Source organism: Copadichromis virginalis, linkage group LG16 (genome assembly GCF_057382275.1).
Source record: "Copadichromis virginalis isolate Kocher_CV1m ecotype Utaka linkage group LG16, C_Virginalis_male_GT1.1, whole genome shotgun sequence".
Classification (NCBI taxonomy): Eukaryota; Metazoa; Chordata; class Actinopteri; order Cichliformes; family Cichlidae; genus Copadichromis; species Copadichromis virginalis.
Window position 1 is genome coordinate 6,497,077 of NC_140633.1, and position 22,356 is coordinate 6,519,432.

The window sequence follows — 22,356 nt, forward strand, 5'->3', positions numbered from 1 at the left end:
TATGATACAAACCACTGCAGTAGACACGTTTCATTCTCTTTAATCTAACTGAAATTGCTCTGCTCGTGCTTTGCATTTCACTACGACAACATTTTTCTATATTTGTAACACCTGCTGTAGGTACCTGTAATACCTACAGCATGTTCTAATCGCTCTAATAGGATATTATGGTCGACAGTATCGAATGCTGCACTAAGGTCTAGCAGGACAAGCACAGAGATGAGTCCACTGTCAGAGGCCATAAGAAGATCATTTGTAACCTTCACTAAAGCTGTTTCTGTGCCGTGATGAGCTCTGAAACCTGACTGAAACTCTTCAAATAAACCATTCCTCTGCAGATGATCTGTTAGCTGTTTGACAACTACTCTTTCAAGGATTTTTGATATGAAAGGAAGGTTGGAGATTGGCCTATAATTAGTTTCATCAGTTGTTCAGTTCTTATAAAATGTTGTATAATTGTACCAAATCACTGAGGATACATCCAATGTGTAAATCACAATCAACAATTTTACTGTGATATTCGCTCGTGTTTAGAGAATCTCCATCATCTTTGTTACTGAGTTTCCATTTTTGTAGGGCCAAATTTGTATTAAAAATTAATATTTTCATATGATGTGAAATGACTCAATCATTTCTAATTTTTAGAAGAAACCATTCATTAAGTCCCTTAAGGTGAAGATTTCATATATTGATAATGATAAAATTAACACAAATTAAAGGTTTCACTGATGAACACACAATTTTTCCTTGCTTTGAACCCCATGTTCTATATAGATTACAGCTCTGATCTGGAGAACACTATTTTAAAATACTGTGTAGGGTTTTTGTCAAATGATTAAGAAACAGACTCTCTGTCACAAGAGACAGAAAGGTTGTATCTTAAAAGAAAAGTCTCTAAAATTTGGTAGAGTCTGATGTCATGCAGTTTCATAAACATGTATTCTCCCCAAAGAATGACACCTGAAAACTTTGCGTTAAATGAACTTTTCTTTTCCCTTTTTAGGAGGTGCCTGATATCAACGTGAAACGCACTGCAGTACTTCGTGCCCTTCCTGTATGTCTATGTCTGTGTCACTTTTGGGCGCCTGAGAGGGGTTATCATCCACTTCCTACTCCACAAAGGCTTTGTGTGGATACTGACGCTTCACTGTACCATCCTGTCTGGCAACCTCTGCTTCTTTTCGTATTTGTTTTGCAGAACAGATCTGCATGTTCCCTTCAATAAAACCAAGATGACATGCAATGAATTTATCTATCCTTATAGGGAGATTTTCATGCTTGAACAGACCATGTTTAATGTTCTTGAACTCTGCTTCAACATTAGCTGAAGTTGCAGTGAGTTTTTCGCTCTGAAATAGGGGAACCATTTCTCCAGTCCAGAGTGGTAGGTATCCTCCCAATCTAATTAGGTGTGGGACGAGCTCAGGTAGATAGTGCATATTGTCTCGATCACCATGATCTTCAGCATGGCACCTGCTCCCCTCACAAATATCTGCCACCCTCTGCCTTAAGTCGGTGTTTATTTCTGTGCATGGATCCAATCTAATGTCTTCTTCTTCCTTATCATCAGAAACAGTCTCATCTGCAATTTTTCTTTTCAGATTTGATTTGGACACTTCTGACATAATGGGGTTTCCAAAACTGTCACAGCCTTCTGTCTCACTTAATGCCACAATAGCAATGCTACGTATTAGGACCTTTGCTTCTTCCAAGGATTGGGACTTGACAAGTTGTGCCATTGATCGCACGTAGAAATCCCTCACCCGATGAGGCTTTTTTCTCAAACAGTCCCACTGGCAAATCATTTTGATTAAGTGTGCCACACCCACTCTAATGAAACATTCAATTCAATTCAATTTTATTTATATAGCGCCAAATCACAACATAAGTCGCCTCAAGGCGCTTCATAGATACAGAGAAAAACCCAACAATCATATGACCCCCTATGAGCAAGCACTTTGGCGACAGTGGGAAGGAAAAACTCCCTTTTAACAGGAAGAAACCTCCGGCAGAACCAGGCTCAGGGAGGGGCGGCCATCTGCTGCGACCGGTTGGGGTGAGAGAAGGAAGACAGGATAAAAGACATGCTGTGGAAGAGAGCCAGAGGTTAATAACAGATATAATTCAATGCAGAGAGGTCTGTTAACACATAGTGAGTGAGAAAGGTGACTGGAAAGGAAAAACTCAATGCATCATGGGAATCCCCCGGCAGCCTACGTCTATTGCAGCATAACTAAGGGAGGATTCAGGGTCACCTGGTCCAGCCCTAACTATATGCTTTAGCAAAAAGGAAAGTTTGAAGCCTAATCTTGAAAGTAGAGAGTGTCCGTCTCCTGAATCCAAACTGGAAGCTGGTTCCACAGAAGAGGGGCCTGAAAACTGAAGGCTTTTATTCGATTCCATTACTGTGGGGGGGCTGGTTGACCTTTTGACCTTTACATTTTCATTAATATCTTTAAAACAGATGCAGCACAAATGACAATTTTTGCAGCACAAACCAGCACAAACGTAGCACAGTTGATTGACACCAGTTTTGTTTGATTCCATTAATGTTGGGGGGCTGGTTGACCTCTGATGACCTCTAGAAATTTGTATGGATTTCTTTAAAATGATAGCAGCACAAACGTAAATTTTTGCAGCACATACCAGCACAAACGTAGCACAGTTGATTGACACCAGTTTTGTTCGATTCCATTAATGTGGGGGGGCTGGTTGACCTTTTGACCTTTACATTTTCATTAATATCTTTAAAACAGAGGCAGCACAAACGACAATTTTAGCAGCACAAACGTAGCACAAATGTTTGACATCAATTTTGTTCGATCCCATTAATGTGGGGGGGCTGGTTGACCTTTTGACCTTTACATTTTCATTAATATCTTTAAAACAGAGGCAGCACAAACCAGCACAAACATAGCACAGTTGATTGACACCAGTTTTGTTTGATTCCATTAATGTTGGGGGGCTGGTTGACCTCTGATGACCTCTAGAAATTTGTATGGATTTCTTTAAAATGATAGCAGCACAAACGTAAATTTTTGCAGCACATACCAGCACAAACGTAGCACAGTTGATTGACACCAGTTTTGTTCGATTCCATTAATGTGGGGGGGCTGGTTGACCTTTTGACCTTTACATTTTCATTAATATCTTTAAAACAGAGGCAGCACAAACGACAATTTTAGCAGCACAAACGTAGCACAAATGTTTGACATCAATTTTGTTCGATCCCATTAATGTGGGGGGGCTGGTTGAAGTTTTGACCTTTACATTTTCATTAATATCTTTAAAACAGAGGCAGCACAAACCAGCACAAACGTAGCACAGTTGATTGACACCAGTTTTGTTTGATTCCATTAATGTGGGGGGGCTGGTTGACCTTTTGACCTTTACATTTTCATTAATATCTTTAAAACAGAGGCAGCACAAACCAGCACAAACGTAGCACAGTTGATTGACACCAGTTTTGTTTGATTCCATTAATGTTGGGGGGCTGGTTGACCTCTGATGACCTCTAGAAATTTGTATGGATTTCTTTAAAATGATAGCAGCACAAACGTAAATTTTTGCAGCACAAACCAGCACAAACGTAGCACAGTTGATTGACACCAGTTTTGTTTGATTCCATTAATGTGGGGGGGCTGGTTGACCTCTGATGACCTCTATAAATTTTCTTGAATATCTTTAAAATGATAGCAGCACAAACCAGCACAAACGTTTGACATCAATTTTGTTCGATTCCATTAATGTGGGGGGGCTGGTTGACCTTTTGACCTTTACATTTTCATTAATATCTTTAAAACAGAGGCAGCACAAACGACAATTTTAGCAGCACAAACCAGCACAAACGTAGCACAGTTGATTGACACCAGTTTTGCTTGATTCCATTAATGTGGGGGGGCTGGTTGACCTCTGATGACCTCTACAAATTTTCTTGAATATCTTTAAAATGATAGCAGCACAAACGACAATTTTTGCAGAACAAACCAGCACAAACGTAGCACAAATGTATGACATCAATTTTGTTCGATTCCATTAATGTGTGTGTGTGTGGGGGGGGGGGCTGGTTGACCTTTACATTTTCATTAATATCTTTAAAACAGAAGCCGCACAAACCAGCACAAACGTAGCACAGTTGATTGACACCCATTTTGTTTGATTTAATTAATGTGGGGGGGCTGGTTGACCTCTGATGACCTCTAGAAATTTTGATTAATATCTTTAAAATGATAGCAGCACAAACGACAATTTTTGCAGCACAAACCAGCACAAACGTTTGATACCACTTTTGTTGGATTTGAAGAAGGTGGGGGGGCCAACTTCACTCACATATGTCATGTCTACTGAATTCTCATTTTTCATGCCTGTGGAGTTTATTATATGGATGTGGTGACAGTGTAAAGACAGCCTGCTCTTCTGATTTAACTTTTCAAGCATTCACACTAATTAGTGTTTAAACCTCCCATGGTTCTATATCTGGGGATGTGGCTTTGGTTTGCACTGATGAAAGCTTATAGTTGAAATGTGTTTGACGGTAAATGGTCAATAAAGAAGACAGCATTTTGTTTTGTTTTTACACAATGATTTTGTCATGTGCTGTGTGCAGGCAGGAACTGCGGACCCAATGTGCAGACACTTGGAGGTAAAAGTATGAACTCAAAACAGCTTTAACGCTAAACACAAATATAACAAAAGCAAGAATACCAAAAGAAACTTACACAGGCAGCCAAACAGAACACACAGCATAGGATGAGGGAGATCGCAACAAAGACCAAAGAAAACTCAGGGCTTACATACCCAGAGAGAGCCATCAGGGAATGGGAGACAACAGAGAAACACAGCTGGGACAAATAAGGGTAGCGAGACAAGGGAAGCAAATCCAGATACATTAACATGAGACATGGACTTTCAAAGTAAAACAGGAAACATAACACAGACAACGCGGACTTGACGACTGGGATACAGCAGACAGGGGGAGACAGAACAACTATGTAACACAGAGACAGAAACCAGAAGACAGAACTCTAAGAAACCAAAAGACTAGAAATGATAAATAATGGCAAAATCAAAGTTCAATAATAATGTAAAACTCAAAATTTTGGGTCAACGAACCCAGGCACCCTAACAGATTTATTTTTACAGTTAATTTTTTTCTATTTAATTATTTAGTTACAGTCCACCATACCTCTGATCCCCTGTCAATCCATCCACCCCCTTTTTAATGGTGTATCTGATTCAGGGTCATGAAGGGCTGGAGCAGCTGTCACAGACTGAGCAAGGTACACCCTGTACAGGTCACCAGTCTATGGCAGTGTCCCACTGTGTGTATTTTAAAAAGTACCGCATCTTAAAAACCACGGCTGCAGATAGATGGCCTTGGCAACTCTTCACTACATTATGAGGGGGATTTTATTATAGCAAATGACAAAAAAAATGGACCACTCATGATCTATTCAAAATACAATCTAGAGATGTTTTAGTCCCTTAAAGAGAGCTAATTATGTTTATTTCCAGCTCCATACTTTAATTTGTGCACTACAGCAAATTTGTGTGATTCATTGCTGAAAATATGCTTATTTATCCTATACTGAGTCTTGGTGCAGTCCTTCAATTTATCTTCCATTTGAAATATGCCAGTTTAGCTGTCCTCTCTTTGAGCCAACCTTTGTCTTATTGGCTGCTCCTCAGAAGTTTTGAATAGCAGGTGGGTGGTACTTCTGTGCTTGGAGCAGGGATTACTTGTACATATACTGACCTCATTATTTGAAACTTGGCCCATGTTCGATATGAGCATTCACCATTTATATATACACAATATCTGTTGGTGTGTGTGTGTGTGTGTGTGTGTGTGTGTGTGTGTGTGTGTGTGTGTGTGTGTGTGTGTGTGTGTTAGAAAATATGGAAAAGGAATATTAAGTATTGGTCGAGGAGTTTGATTTCCAAACCAAATGCAAATCTTACTTTCATTCAGCAGTCCACCTTTTCTCAAAGCTCAGTTAAAGACACTTTTGACAATGTCATCTGGGTTGTAGCTTTGTTCCTGAAGATGTGCATGTCTTCAGGAATGAAAAGAAAGAAAGAAAGAAAGAAAGAAAGAAAGAAAGAAAGAAAGAAAGAAAGAAAGAAAGAAAGAAAGAAAGAAAGAAAGAAGTCCAGGAGATCTGAGTAGTTATTATGTCTGATGAAAAGAACAATCGAAAACAACCAAGGCACTTTATCTTCAGGTATTTGTATTAGGATCAGCACAGATTTCACTCTCTGGCATTATTTATAGCATAATAAGACATTTTACTTTTAAAAATCAAGGACACCAACAAGGCAGATAGGGCACATGCACTGGGGCCACAAATGTCCCAGGTTTAGTCCGTAATTCAATTCAATTCAATTTTATTTATATAGCGCCAAATCACAACAAAAGTCGCCTCAAGGTGCTTCATAGATACAGAGAAAAACCCAACAATCATATGACCCCCTATGAGCAAGCACTTTGGTAACAGTGGGAAGGAAAAACTCCCTTTTAACAGGAAGAAACCTCCAGCAGAACCAGGCTCAGGGAGGGGCGGGGCCATCTGCTGCGACCGGTTGGGGTGAGAGAAGGAAGACAGGATAAAAGACATGCTGTGGAAGAGAGCCAGAGGTTAATAACAAATATGATTCAATGCAGAGAGGTCTATTAACACAGCGGTCCCTAAGCGCCACGGACCGGTTCATGCCCGACAATATTTTTACGGACCGGCCTAGTACCGTAAAAAAGAAGATTTATTCATAACACACGTGAAAAGACCCAGGAAAACAGAGTTAACGATAAAAACGATAACAAAATAACGCTAAAAAAACGATAAAAATCCTGAAAACCATACATTTCACACCTGAGCCTCAACTCTCGTGGCCCGGTACCAAACGACTCACGGACCGGTACCGAAGCCCGGGGGTTGGGGACCACTGTATTAATACATAGTGAGTGAGAAAGGTGACTGGAAAGGAAAAACTCAATGCATCATGGGAATCCCCGGCAGCCTACGTCTATCGCAGCATAACTACGGGAGGATTCAGGATCAGTGCTCTAAGTGCTCTAATGGGGTGATATGGTACTACAAGGTCATTAAGATAAGATGGGGCCTGATTATTCAAGACCTTGTATGTGAGGAGCAGGATTTTGAATTCAATTCTGGGTTTGAAGGGAAGCCAAAACAGGAGAAATATGCTCTCTCTTTCTAGTCCCTGTCAGGACTCTTGCTGCAGCATTTTGGATTAGCTGAAGGCTTTTCAGCGAGTTTTTTGGACATTCTGATAATAATGAATTGCAGTAGTCCAGCCTGGAAGTAATAAAAGCATGAACTAGTTTTTCAGCGTCACTCTGAGACAGGATCTTTCTAACTTTAGAGATGTTGCGCAAATGGAAGAAAGCAGTCTTACATATTTGTTTAATACGTGCGTTGAAGGACATGTCCTGGTCAAAAATTACTCCAAGGTTCCTCACAGCGTTACTGGAGGCCAAGGTAATGCCATCCAGAGTAAGAATCTGGTTAGATACCATATTTCTAGGCTTTTCAGGGCCAAGTACAATAACCTCAGTTTTATCTGAATTAAGAAGCAGAAAGTTAGCGGCCATCCAGGTCTTTATGTCTTTAAGACATTCCTGCAGTTTAACTAATTGGTGTGTGTTATCTGGCTTCATGGACAGATAGAGCTGGGTGTCATCTGCATGGCAGTGAAATTGTATGCTATGTCTTTTAATGATGCTGCCTAGGGGATGCATGTATAGTGTAAACAGAATTGGTCCTAGCACTGAACCTGTGGAACTCCATAATTAACCTCAGTGTGTGAAGAGGACTCTCCATTTACATGTACAAATTGGAGTCTATTAGATAGATATGATACAAACCACTGCAGTACCTGTAATACCTACAGCATGTTCTTGTCAGCCGGTGATCGGCTGTGATCAGCTGATCACGGGGCCGGGGTTAAAGAGAGACGCCACCCACCTGTTCGCCGCTCAGACATCAGTCTCTTCGTGTCAGGAGCTCCGAAACTCTGCCGACGTCAGTCTCCGCCTGATTCAGCAACCGTGAGTGACAATCCCTTTCAATCCTTTTTCTCTTCCCGGCTCTGCTCGCTCTCTGTCTGTAACGACAGTTCCGAAGCCACGCCGAATTACTGTGTGTGATCCGCCCGACCGTGACAGTTCTAATCGCTCTAATAGGATATTATGGTCGACAGTATTGAATGCTGCACTAAGGTCTAGCAGGACAAGCACAGAGATGAGTCCACTGTCAGAGGCCATAAGAAGATCATTTGTAACCTTCACTAAAGCTGTTTCTGTGGTGTGATGAGCTCTGAAACGTGACTGAAACTCTTCAAATAAGCCATTCCTCTGCAGATGATCTGTTAGCTGTTTGACAGCTACTCTTTCAAGGATGTTTGATATGAAAGGAACATTGGAGATTGGCCTATAATTAGCTAAGACTGCTGGGTCTAGAGATGCTTTTTGAGTAAAGTAACTACAGCCAGCTTGAAGGCCTGTGGTACATAGCCGATTATTAGAGATAGGTTGATCATATTTAAGATTGAAGAATTAATTAATGGCAGGACTTCTTTGAGCAGTTTTGTAGGAATGGGGTCTAAAAGACACGTTGATGGTTTGGAGGAAGTAATTATTGAAGTTAACTCAGAAAGATCAATTGGAGAAAAAGAGTCTAATATAACATCAATGGTACTAAGAGTAGCTGTAGATAATATTACATCTGTGGGATGATTACTGGTAATTTTTTCTCTAATGATAAAAATTTTATTTGTGAAGAAGTTCATGAAGTCATTACTAGTTAACGTTAAAGGGATGGTTGGCTCAAAAGAGCTCTGACTTTTTGTCAGCCTGGCTACAGTGCTGAAGAGAAACCTGGGGTTATTCTTATTTTCTTCAATCAGTGACGAATAGTAAGATGTTCTGGCTTTGCAGAGGACTTTCTTATAAAGCAACACACTATTTCTCAAGGCTAAATGATGATCCTCTAAATTTGTGACACGCCATTTCCTCTCCAGCTTATGAGTCATCTGCTTTAGGCTATGTGTTTGAGAATTATACCACGGAGTCAGGTACTTCTGATTTGAGACCTTAGTTTTCACAGGAGCTACAGTATCCAGAGTCGTATGTATTGAGGAGGTGAAATTATTAACAAGATAATCGACCTCTGTTGGAGTAGTATTCAGATAGCTGCTCTGCTCTATGTTGGTACAGGGCATTGAAGATGATAACAGTGGTTGGATTATATTCTTAAACTTAGTTACAGCACTTTCAGAAAGACATCTACTTTGATAAAGTCTACTTTCCACTGCTGTGTAATCAATTATTTTAAATGTAAATGTTATCAGGAAATGATCAGACAGGAGAGGGTTTTCAGGAAACACTGTTAAATGTTCAGTTTCTATGCCATATGTTAAAACAAGATCTAGAGTGTGATTATTAAAGTGGTGGGTGGGTTCTTTTCCTTTTTATGAAAAGCAAATTGAGTCTAATAACAGATTAAATGCCATGTTGAGGCTGTCATTTTTAGCATCTACATGGATGTTAAAATCACCCACAATAATTATTTTATCTGAGCTGAGCACTAAATCAGATAAAAAGTCTGAGAAATCAGACAGAAACTCTGTGTAAGGAGATGGGGGGGGGGGGGGGGGGTAGCAGGAGGAGAGAAGCTGCAGAGATGCGTGTAAGACTGCAACTCTGCTTCCTGGTCCCAACTCTGGATAGTCATATTTTGGGGGGTTTAATAAATTTGTCCATATTTCTAGAAATGAGAGCTGCTCCATCCAAAGTGGGATGGATGCCGTCTCTCCTAACAAGATCAGGTTTCCTCCAGAAGGTTTGCCAATTATCTATGAATTCCACATCGTTTCTGGGACACCACTCAGACAGCCAGCAATTTAAGGAGAACATGCGGCTAAACATGTCACTCCTGGTCTGATTGGGGAGGGGACCAGAGAAAACTACAGAATCTGACATTGTTTTGGCAAAGTTGCACACCGATTCAATATTGCTTTTAGTGACCTCCGATTGGCGTAACCGGGTGTCATTACTGCCGACGTGAATTATGATTTTACTGAATTTACGTTTATCCTTAGCCAGCAGTTTTGCATTTCCTTCAATGTCGCCTGCTCTGGCCCCTGGAAAACAATTGACTATGGTTGCCGGTGTCTCTAGCTTCACATGTCTGAGAACAGAATCACCAATTACCAGAGTTTGTCGCCGAGTGGGGAAAAACAGTTAGACACATGAACGGGTTGGTGGTGTACCTGGGGCTTCTGTTTAGGACTATGCTTCCTCCTCACCGTCACCCAGCCGCCCTCTTTCCCCAGCTGCTTGGGGTCTGCCGGGGAACAGCTAGCGGGGCCTACGCTATCTTCGGCTGCACCAGTTACAGGGGCCTGGCTAGCTACGGGTGAATGAAGGGTGCGAAGCCGAGTCTCCCTTCGAATGTGGATCACATCAGCCAGCAACACAGGCTCTTGTGAAATGTAGATGACCTCAGACAGCAGCGCAGGCCCTGCTGTCATGAAGTTGGCCTCAGAGGGAGCACTAGCCCTGGTGCAATGTGGATGGCCTAAGCCAGCAATACAGGCCATGGTGTGTTGACGATAGCCTCACAAGGAGCACATGCCGTGGTATAATGTGGATGGCCTCAGCCAGTAGCACAGGCCCTGTTGTAATGTGGATGGCCTCATCTACCAACACTGGCCCAGGTGAAATGTGGATGGTAATGGCCAGCACCACAGACCTTGGTGTAATGTGGATGGCCTTAGCCAACACCACTGGCCCTGGAAAAATGTGGATGACATCGGCAAGGACCAATGGCCCTGATGTAATGTGGATGGTTTCAGCCAACAGTAAAGTCCCTGGTGTGGTGAAGATGGCCTCACAGGAAGCACTGTCCCTGGTGTAATGTGGATGGCCTCAGCAAACAACACTGGCCCTGGTGAAATGTCGGTGGTATTGGCCAGCACCACAGGCCCTGGTTTAATGTAGATGGCATCAGCCAGCAGCACAGGCCCTTGAGTATTGTGAATGGCATCAGCCAGCAACACCACTGGCCCTTGTGAAATGTGGATGGTTTCGGCCAGCAATACAGGCCCTTGGGTAATGTGGAAGGCTAGCAGCACTGGCCCTTGTGTAATATGGATGGTATCAGCCAGCACCAAAGGCCCTGGTGTGTTGATGATAGCCTCACAGGAAGCACTGTCCCTGGTGTAATTTGGATGGCCTCATCCAACAACACTGGCCCTAGTGAAATGTGGATGGTTATAGCCAGCACCACAGGCCCTGGTGTAATGTGAATGTCCTCAGCCAACACCACTGGCCCTGGTGTAAAGTGGATGGCATTGGCCAGCACCACAGGCCCTGGTGTAATGTGAATGTCCTCAGCCAACACCATTGGCCCTGGTGTAATGTGGATGGTATTGGCTAGCACCACAGGCCCTGTTGTAATGTGGATGGCCTCATCTACCAACACTGGCCCAGGTGAAATGTGGATGGTATTGGCCAGCACCACAGGCCCTTGTGTAATGTGAATGTCCTCAGCCATGACCACAGGCCCTGGGGAAATGTAAATGTCCTCAGCCAGTAGCACAGGCCCTGTTGTAATGTGGATGGCCTCATCTAACAACTCTGTCGCAGGTGAAATATGGATGGTATTGGTCAGCACCACACACTCTGGTGAAATGTGCATGATATCGGTCAGCACCACAGGCCCAGGTGTAATGTGGATGGCATCAACGAGCAGCAGAGGCCCTGGTGTGGTGACGATGGCCTCACAGGAAGCACTGTCCCTTGTGTAATGTGTATGGCCTCAGCCAAGAACAGTGGCCCTGGTGAAATGTGGATGGTATTGGCCAGCACCACAGGCCCTGGTGTAATGTGAATATCCTCAGCCAGTAGTAAAGGCCCTTGTGTTTTGTGGAACGCATCAGCCAGCAACACAAGCCCTGGTGTAATGTGCATGGTATTGGCGAGCACCACAGGCCCTGGTGTAATGTGAATGTCCTCAGCCTGAAGCACAGGCCCTTGTGTATTGTGGATCGCTCAGCCAGCAACACAAGCCCTGGTGAAATGTGGTTGGTATCAACGAGTAGCACAGGCCCTGGTGTAATGTGGATGGCCTCAGCCAGCACCACAGGCCCTGGTTTGGTAAAGATGGCATCACAGGAAGCACTGGGATTGGTGTAATGTGGATGGCCCGAGCAAACAACACTGGCCCTGGTGAGATCTGGATGGCATCAACGAGTAGCACAGGCCCTCGTGTAATGTTGATGGCATCATCCAGCACCACATGCCCTGGTGTGGTGATGATGGCCTCACAGGAAGCACTGTCCCTGGTGTAATGCGGATGGCCTCATCCAACAACACTGGCCCTGGTGAAATGTGGATGGTATTGGCCAGCACCAAAGGACGTTGTGTAATGTGGATGGCCTCAGCCAACACCACTGGCCCTGGTGTAATGTGGATGGCATCAGCCAGTATCACAAGCCCTTCTGTGTTGTGGATGTCATCAGCCAGCAACACAAGCCTGGTGAAATGTGGATGGTTTAGGACAGCACCAACGGGCCTGGTGAAATGTGGATGGTATTGGCCAGCACCAAAGGCCCAGGTGTAATGTAGATGGCCTCAGCCAAAAGTACAGGCCCTGGTGTGGTGAAGATGGCCTCACAGGAAGCACTGTCCGTGATGTAAAGTGTATGGCCTCAGCCAACAACAGTGGCCCTGGTGAAATGTGGATGGTATTGGCCAGCACAACAGGACATGTTGTAATGTGATTGTCCTCAGCCAGTAGCAAAGGCCCTTGTGTACTGTGGATGGCCTCATCCAGCAACACCACAGGCCCTGGTGAAATGTGGTTGTTTTCGGCCAGCAACACAGGCCCTTGGGTAATTTGGATGGCTAGCAGCACAGGCCCTGGTCTGGTGAAGATGGCCTCACAGGAATCACTGGCCCTGGTGTATTTTCGATGGCATCAGCAAACAGCACAGACCCTAGTCTAGTGAAGATGGCCTCACAGAAATTACTGGCCCTGGTGTAATGTGGATGGCATCAGCCAGCAGCACAGGACCTGGTGTAATGTGGATGGCATAATCTAACAACACTGGCCCTTGTGAAATATGGATGGTATGGTAAGCAACACACACCCTGGTGTAATGTGGATGGCCTTGGCTTACACCACTGGCCCTGGTGCAATGTGCATGATATCGGCCAGCATCACAGGCCCTAATGTGGATGGCATCAACGAGCATCAAAGACCCTGGTGGGGTAAAGATGGCCTCACAGGAAGCACAGGCCCTGGTGTAATGTGGATGGTAGAAGCCGGCATCACAGTCTCTGGTGTAATGTTGATGGCCTAAGCCAACAACAGTGGCCCTGGTGAAATGTGGATGGTGTTGGCCAGCACCAGAGGCCCTGGTGTAATTTGAATGGCTTAGGCCACCAGCACAGGCCCTCGTGTGGTGAAGATGGCCTCACAGGAAGCACTGTCCCTGGTGTAATGTGGATGGCCTCAGCAAACAACACTGGCCTTGGTAAAATGTCGATGGTATTGGCCAGCACCACTGGCCCTGGTGTAATGTGGATGGCATCAACGAGTAGCACAGGCCCTGGTGTAATGTGGATGGCCTAAGCAAGCACCACAGGCCCTGGTTTGGTGATGATGGCATCACAGGAAGCACTGGCAGTGGTGTAATGTGGATGGCCTGAGCCAACAACACTGGCCCTGTTGAAATGTGGATGGTATTGGCCAGCACCACAGGCCCTGGTGTAATGTGAATGTCCTCAGCCAGTAGCACAGGCCCTTGTGTAATGTGGATGGCCCCATCCAGGAACACCACAGGCCCTGGTGAAATGTGGTTGTTTTCGGCCAGCACCACAGGCCCTGGGGTAATTTGGATGGCTAGCAGCACAGGCCCTGGTCTGGTGAAGATGGCCTCACAGAAATCATTGGCCCTGGTGTATTGTGGATGGCATCAGCCATCAACACAGGCCCTCGTGAAATATAGGTGGCCTCATCCAGCAGCACAGGCCCTACTGCAATGTGAATGGCCTCAGCCAGCAACACAGTCCCTGGTGTTATGTTAATGTCATCATCCAACCCCATGGCTCCGGTGCAATGTGGATGGCCTCAGCCATGACCACAGGACCTTGGGTAATGTGGATGGTATCGGCCAGCACCACACACCCTGGTGTAATGTGAATGGCCATAGCAAACACCACTGGCCCTGGTGAAATGTGCATGATATCGGTCAGCACAAGAGGCCCAGGTGTAATGTGGATGCCATCAACGAGCAGCAGAGGCACTGGTGCGGTGAAGATGGCCACACAGCAATCAATGTCCCTGGTGTAATTTGGATGGTAGAAGCCGGCATCACAGGCCGTGATGTAATGTGGATCGCCTCAGCCAAAAGCACAGGCTTTTGTGTCGTGAAGATTAGAGATGGACCGATCCGATATTACGTATCGGTATCGGTCCGATACTGACCTAAATTACAGGATCGGATATCGGAGAAAAATAAAAAATGTAATCCGATCCATTAAATATCACGAAAGCACCTCACAAAACTTGCAACACGCTGTAACTCACCTCAGAACGTTAGCACGTCGGAGCAGTAGGCATCACGTGATAGAGCGGCTGTGGCATGCGGGACCTGTCGGTGGTCTGGATAGCATGTGGAGCTTCGCTAGCAACCCGGCATTTCATCTCTGACAAAGTTATCCCCGAGAGAAGTAAAGCAAGTGTGTAAGTTCATCTCTGAATGTTTGTAAAGCATTCCTGCGTTAAGCTTACCAAACGACATATGGAGCGACTGCCTCTTCTTGCTGCTACTTCAATCATGAAACTGCTTAATGATCAGCTGATCGGCTTTTCTGTCGCGAGTCCGTCTCTCTGGTTTGTTTTTGGCCCACTTTGCACCAGAAAGAGGAAACCAGCGGCTGAACAACAGCAGCACGTTTAAGCTTGATCAGCTGTTGTTAGAATTTATTTATTATTACTTTCTACTCGAGGATCTTTTTCTACGTAGCTGACGACTGGTAACTGTGCAGGGCAGATCTAGCAAAGTTTAGCCAGGGGGGCCAATAGGGCATGAACAGGGAAAAGGGGGCACAAAGACATACTTTTCTTTCTTATTCTCATTTAAAATGTCTAGCTTTTAATAAATAATTATCCGAATCTTACACCCAAAGTTTTAATTTGATGTAAAATGAATAGAAGTCAATTACTGTATATAGTGACTATTAAGTCTAATATATATACCCTAGTAAGCTATAGTACTTTTTCCTTTCGGAATGTACCATCTGTGCAGTCTGCAATTTTGTTGAAGAAAGATGTTGAATCTATTTAATATTTCTTGAAAAATAATTGATTTCTGTGCATTTTTTTTTCACACTGCATCAAATTAAGGTTGATTACGTCGATTAAGCATCATGAGGTGGAGTGTGAGGGGTGGTTCCCTATTTTTTATTTATTTATTTTTGTTGTTGCTGGGAGTTGGAACCCTATTAGTTAGGTTGCTTAATATTTACGCTAAGTACTCTTTAAAATACCAGAATAGGGAGGATGGTGTAGGTTTAAGTTTATTAGATTGATCAGTATTGCTGAACTATGAAATTTTTTTTTTTTTTGCATACAGGTATAACAGAATACCTTTAGTGTAGTTTTTGTTTTAAACTTGAGTATGAACTTATACAAAATGCAGCAAGATATTTTAAAAAAAACAGTTTTGTTGATTAAAAAACACTATATCGGATTCATATCGGTATCGGCAGATATCCAAATTTATGATATCGGTATCGGACATAAAAAAGTGGTATCGTGCCATCTCTAGTGAAGATGGCCTCAAAGGAAGCACTGTCCCTTGTGTAATGTGTATGGCCTCGGCCAACAACAGTGGCCCTGGTGAAATGTGGATTATATTGGCCAGCACCAGAGGCCTTGGTGTAATGTGAATATCCTCAGCCAGTAGTAAAGGCCCTTGCGTTTTCTGGAATGCATCAGCCAGCAACACAATCCTTGGTGAAATGTGGATGGCCTCATCCAACAGTACAGGCCCTGGTGTAATGTGGATGGCCTCATCCAACAGTACAGTCCCTGGTGTGGTGAAGATCGCCTCACAGGAAGCAGTGTCCCTGGTGTAAAGTGTATGGCCTAAGCCAACAACAGTGGCCCTGGTGAAATATGGATGGTATTGGCCAGCAACACAGGCCCTGGTGTAATGTGAATGTCCTCAGCCAGAAGCACAGGCTCTTGTGTATTGTGGATCGCATCAGCCAGCAAAACAAGCACTGGTGAAATGTGGTTGGTATCAACGAGTAGCACAGGCCCTGGTGTAATGTGGATGGCCTCAGCAAGCACCACAGGCCCTGGTTTGGTGATGATGGCATCACAGGAAGCACTGGCAGTGGTGTAATGTGGATGGCCTGAGCCAACAACACTGGCCCTGTTGAAATGTGGATGGTATTGGCCAGCACCACAGGCCCTGGTGTAATGTGGATGGCATCAACGAGTAGCACAGGCCCTGGTGTAATGTTGATGGCATCATCCAGCACCACAGGCCCTGGTGTGCTGATGATGGCCTTACAGGAAGCACTGTCCCTGATGTAAAGTGTATGGCCTCAGCATAATGTGTAATGTGGATGGTATTGGCTAGCACCACAGGCCCTTGTGAACCTTTGAATCACCTTGTTGTTGAATTGTGCTATACAAATAAACTTGCCTTGCCTTGCCTTGTGTAACGTGAATGGCCTCATCCAACAACACTGGCTCTGGTGTAATGTGGATGGTATTGGCCAGCACCACAGGCCCTGGTGTAATGTGGATGGCATCAGCCATGACCACAGGCCCTGGTGAAATGTGAATGTCCTCAGCCAGTAGCACAGGCCCTGGTGTAATGTGGATGGCCTCATCTAACAACTCTGTCGCTGGTGAAATATGGATGGTATTGGTCAGCACCACACACCCTGGTGAAATGTGCATGATATCGGTCAGCACCACAGGCCCAGGTGTAATGTGGATGGCATCAACGAGCAGCAGAGGCCCTGGTGTGGTGACGATGGCCTCACAGGAAGCACTGTCCCTTGTGCTTCTTGAAATGTGGATGGCCACAGCCAACAACAGTGGCCCTGGTGAAATGTGGATTATATTGGCCAGCAACACAGGCCCTGGTGTAATGTGAATATCCTCAGCCAGTAGTAAAGGCCCTTGTGTTTTGTGGAACGCATCAGCCAGCAACACAATCCCTGGTGAAATGTGGATGGCCTCATCCAGCACCACACGCCCTGGTTTGGTGATGATTGCCACACAGGAAGAACTGTACCTGGTGTAATGTGGATGGCCTCATCCAACAGTACAGGCCCTGGTGTGGTGAAGATGTCCTCAGAGGAAGCACAGGCCATGGTGTAATGTGGATGGCCTCAGACAGCAGCCAGGCCCTGGTGAAATGTAAATGGCCTCAGCCGGCAACATGCGCTCTGGTGAAAGGTAGTCTGCCTCAGCCAGTAGCACAGGCCCTGTTGTGGTGAAGATGGCCTCACAGGAATCACTGTCCCTGGTGTAATGTGTATGTCCTCAGCCAACAACACTGGCCCTCTTTAAATGTGGATGGTATTGGCCAACACCACAGGCCCTGGCGTAATGTGAATGTCCTCAGCCAACACCACTGGCCCTGGTGTAATGGGGATGGCATCAGCCAGTAGCACAGGGCCTTGTGTATTGTGGATCGCATCAGCCAGCAACACAAGCCCTGGTGTAATGTGGATGGTGTCGGTCTGCACCACAGGCTATTCACATTACATCAGGGTGTGTGCTGCTGACCAATACCATCCACATTTCACCAGGGCCAGTGTTGTTGGCTAAGGCCATCCACATTACACCAGGGACAGTGCTTCCTGTGATTCCATCATCACCAAACCAGGGCCTGTGGTGCTGGCCAATACCATCCACATTTCACCAGGGCCACTGTTGTTGGCTGAGGCCATTGTTACGAGTTCAAATTGGGGATGGACACAAGAGAAAAAACCACAATAACAACACTGGTCCGGCCGGGTTGAGTCAAACGATGATTTTAATGCACACACGCGTGGGAGATGGACACTGTATGCAGACAGCCTCAGATCTCAAAATGGTGGAGCATTACTCAAACTCTTATAGCCTCTGGTGCCTCCACCTTATCATAAAAAGCCTAAACATTCACATGCTTTTCTCTCACACGGCGCCTAAGCTACAACCTTGGCTCCCTGTTTATCTGCTCCTGCTGAGATGGGGCAGAAAACTCCAGTATACTCTCTCTTCTAATCAGACAAATAAGGCGATGACTTTCTGCGAACAGTATTTCTTATAACTCAGCAGTATAATGCATCATAAAACAATATCATTCATTCACAATAAATCAGCAGTCTACTGTTAAGGTTCACAATTGAGGAGGGAGAGTACAAACCACTCTTGGTCCAGAAGCTCTTTGGTCAAACAATGATTTTAATGAACACACGTGTGGGAAGACACTCTGTACGCAGACAGCCAGTAGTCCTCGACTTAATCAAAGCATGAACAGATATTTTATAGCATCAGGGTTTGTTTACTGACGCCCCTTCATGCGTCACCGGTACATTTTATACATAGATCAGATCAACACCAGAATGACTTTTCACCTAGAAAATCATCTTCTATTTTCATGGCTTGGTACTTTCCGTTCTTATCTTAAAATGAATTGTTCCTCTTTCTTGCCGAGACAACAAGGACGGTTCCTCTAAATAAATTTAACTAATGTGTGTGTATGTGTTGACCTCACATGCTCTTTGTGTCACCTCTTCACCTACTGTCTGTGTCTCGTCCTCAAATGCTCCTCAAAATAATCTGCACTTAGACTCTGCTTTCGGTTTCAGTTCTGCAAAAGGCACACTCTGCAAACCTGCAACTTCCTGTCAGCCTGCAACTTAGTCTTTCTGAAAGACACACACTGTTTCAACATCTGAATGCAATATAAACTCCAGATTATATTATTAATGCAATGGTACTGATGACAATTATTCAACAATAGCAGTAAAATAATTTCCCTGCTCCACACTCCCTCTCTCGACCTCTGGAACACCAGAGGTCGCAATACATTGTGTCCTCGCTCAGACCCTCTCTGGTGGTCTCGGACCTCGAGATCTCCAGGATCCTCGCCCCTCCTGTGGTCGCCGAGATCTTCTGTAAAGGAAACAAAACACCTTTTCCTGCACCTCCCTGACTTATCCTATCTGGGACTCTTTAATCAAAAGCCTGATCCTAATTATCTTCTTAACTTATTGACTTGTATTTATATATATTCTTCAACGTTCCTCATCACTTTAAAACTCTTTAAGCCCTGCTTTCACGTCCGGTTGCTCGCTCTATTTTCCCTTATCTGATCATCAACATCCTGTGCACAAATTGTCGCCGCTGCAAGTTCCTCTACTCTAGAAATCAGTGAGTGTAAGAAAACAACCACTTTAATCAATTAAGTTTAAGCATATAAGCAATTACTCCTGTATACATTTCATCATAGCTAAATGCTGCCTTGAAACAACTCCTATGTGTTAACTTCATTTTAACCTCACATTTCCTATGTTATAACCCGTTTTGGTATAGCCTTTTTATTTCATTTTGCTCCTTTTAATGTAACCATACCTTCTAATTCTAGTTTATCAGACTTAACCAAAATATATGCTTTCCTTCCTCTTTGGTCCTTCTTTAAGTTCAGTCAAAAAGCTAAATGAATTTGAGGCCTTTTGCCTGGAATCAATACTGTCATGTGTGTTTCTTAACTCTGTGTCTGTAAGCGTGTGCAATCCTTCATGAACTCATATTATCCTCACAGTAGATTGGCTAATCATAGCGCTAGCCAAAGGCTCGTGACCCTCCAGAGACAAATTTGAGCCACAACTCCTTTAAAAGCACAAAATGCAATATGTATAAAAATCATTTCTACGTAGAAGCTCCCCCTTTATCCTAAAGATAAACCTATTGTCATGGTCTGGTTGGGCACCTGCAGGTCTCAGACAGCGGCTCCTCCTCCTTTAGGCGGAGTCAGGTTGCCCCTCCCTGGCTGACCACCTGTGAGCAATCGTGCCAGCGGTATATCAGACCTGCGCTCTCAACCACTCATCGCCTGAGTATCTGCTATTCCCATGTTAGTTCAGTGGAGCATCCTCAAACCTTGTCTTAACGCCGTGTGATGACTGACCTGTCTTTTCTTGTCCTCAGCGATAGCACCCGGAGTGGAGATCTTGTTCCCCTCGCTCCCGTCCTCCTGGACCTGGGCCGCCAGCTGCTCACACAACGTGGCCTGCCGACCCACTGCTCACCTACCTGCCTGCCTCCCCACGCCTCGACCGCTTCCGGGTTTTCCGCTCCACCTGTCCCCTCCATCTGAAACCAAGTAAGGCAATTCAATTCAACTGCGGAGGATTATTGGTTGTCTGCTGGATCCCTCTGATCGTGATCTCCTCTTGTTCCAGTGCCCCGGCCCCTACCTAGTCCTGTTTCTACCTCCCCGCTGTCCCCGCTGTTCAGCCGTCTCCTAGAGGTGTCTAGGTCGCCCTCATTTTCTCAGACGAATCCTACGCGCCACTAGTGTGGTGGCGTCGCCTTGTGTTTCACCTTTGTTTTCCCTGTGGGCGGAAATAAATCATTTGTTTTCTGTCACCTCGCTTCCGGGTTGGTTTCTGCGCCTGTGTCCATCCCTGTTCCCTCGTGCCGTTGAGCCGTGACACCTATGTAATATCTGTATGTGTACGCCTACATTATAACCACTACTTCTAGAAATCAAAAAGAAATCAAAGCTGTTCTACTCCTTCAACCCTCACTAATTTTCCCTCTAAGACTTATTCACAGCTTTGAAAAACCGGCATTGTATCTTCTAAACAGGATTCAGTTCTGTCATGGTCCTGGGCCATGTTGGCCCAGTATTCTTGGTTCCTTGTATTTTCGCTCCTTATTTAGGCCAGGTTTTCTGAGGTGTCCTGTTGTGGTGTTCCCTAAGTGTTTTTTCCCTTTGTGACTCTTACCCCCTTTTGCCCCTCTGTCTATTTATGAGCTCTCGTCTCTCTTTGTGTTTATTCCATGTTTCCCCCAGCCTGTTATGTCTGTGTTCTCCCCGTGCTCTCTCTCCTCCTGTCTGAACCTCTGTGTACTTCCTGTTTTACTTTGACAGTCTCTCGTCAGTATGCGTAATGTTGTGTTCACTCCTGCCCTGTCTCGTTATGTTTATCAGTGTCACCTGTGTTCCCCACCTGTGTGTAATCTCCCTGTGTTCTCTGGGTGTATTTAAGTTGTGTCTTCTGTTATTCTAGTTGCTGGTTCGTCTGTCTTGTTTCCCCTCGGTCTCCCTGCGTCTCTTGTGTATTTCCCCGGACCTCCCTGCATCCTCGTTTCTGGTTTGTGTTATTAGCTTACCCAGTTTAGGTTTCCGGTTTCTTGTTTTTCCACCAGTGCTGTTTTGTGCCCACCGTTGTAAATAAATATTCACCTGCACCAGAGCTGCCGCCTTTTGGGTCCTTTTCTACAACTCCACACGGCTTGCCTCGCAAACCGTGACAAGTTCACTTTTAATCCTTTAACCTTAACTTAAAAATAACAGTTTCGGTTTTACCATATCCAAATGATCAAAAACCCCAAAAGTCCTAAAATGATCCTAAATTATTAAACAATTAAATTATTAAACCCTAAACCCCCCTTTATCTTGATACATTTCATGTGTCAAGATACTATACAAAACTTAAAAATGCTCAGTTTTCCCCACTCATGATCCAATCTATGTCATAAAAATAAACTTAAAACAGAACAGTTATCAGTCATGTGTTTCTTCAATTAATGATAACTGAGTTTCATCAAAAATATTTCCCCTTTAGCATTTGGCATTCTCCCAACAATATACTATAATCCCATAATCTAACCCCAGTCAACAAATTTTCTCTGGTAAAAACAATTGTTTGTCCACATTAATTCATCCTCACTCACATGCAGTCTCACATTCACTCACATGCAGTCACACCATGTATTTGCTGATAGTGGAGCTTCCCACACGATCAGATACTCCACCCTCAGCAAAATGAGCTCAGTCATTTTTTATTTTCCATAGGAAAATATTTCTTTATGCTTTTGGACTGGATTGACTCGCATAAAATCCTTTTTACAGCGACTTACGACCTTGATCAGTCCCCACAGGTAGCTCTCCTCAGCCAATTGTAATCTGGAAAGCCCACCTTATATTTGCTCTTCCCGATAATTTTCAGCGCCGTTATTCACTGTTGCAGGCCTGCTTAAAACAGAAATGAAAAAATAGAGCTGATTGTTAGCTCATAAAAAC

The 22,356-nt window shown here is 44.5% G+C and overlaps 1 long non-coding RNA gene across 1 annotated transcript; it reads left to right on the plus strand.

The window, feature by feature from the left end:
- Window positions 1–20,002: 20,002 nt before the first annotated feature.
- LOC146690163 (uncharacterized) lies at window positions 20,003–20,693 on the plus strand. Its single transcript, XR_014915634.1, has 3 exons — window positions 20,003–20,178; window positions 20,253–20,427; window positions 20,507–20,693. It is a non-coding gene; the product is annotated as an uncharacterized LOC146690163 (long non-coding RNA).
- Window positions 20,694–22,356: the final 1,663 nt, after the last annotated feature.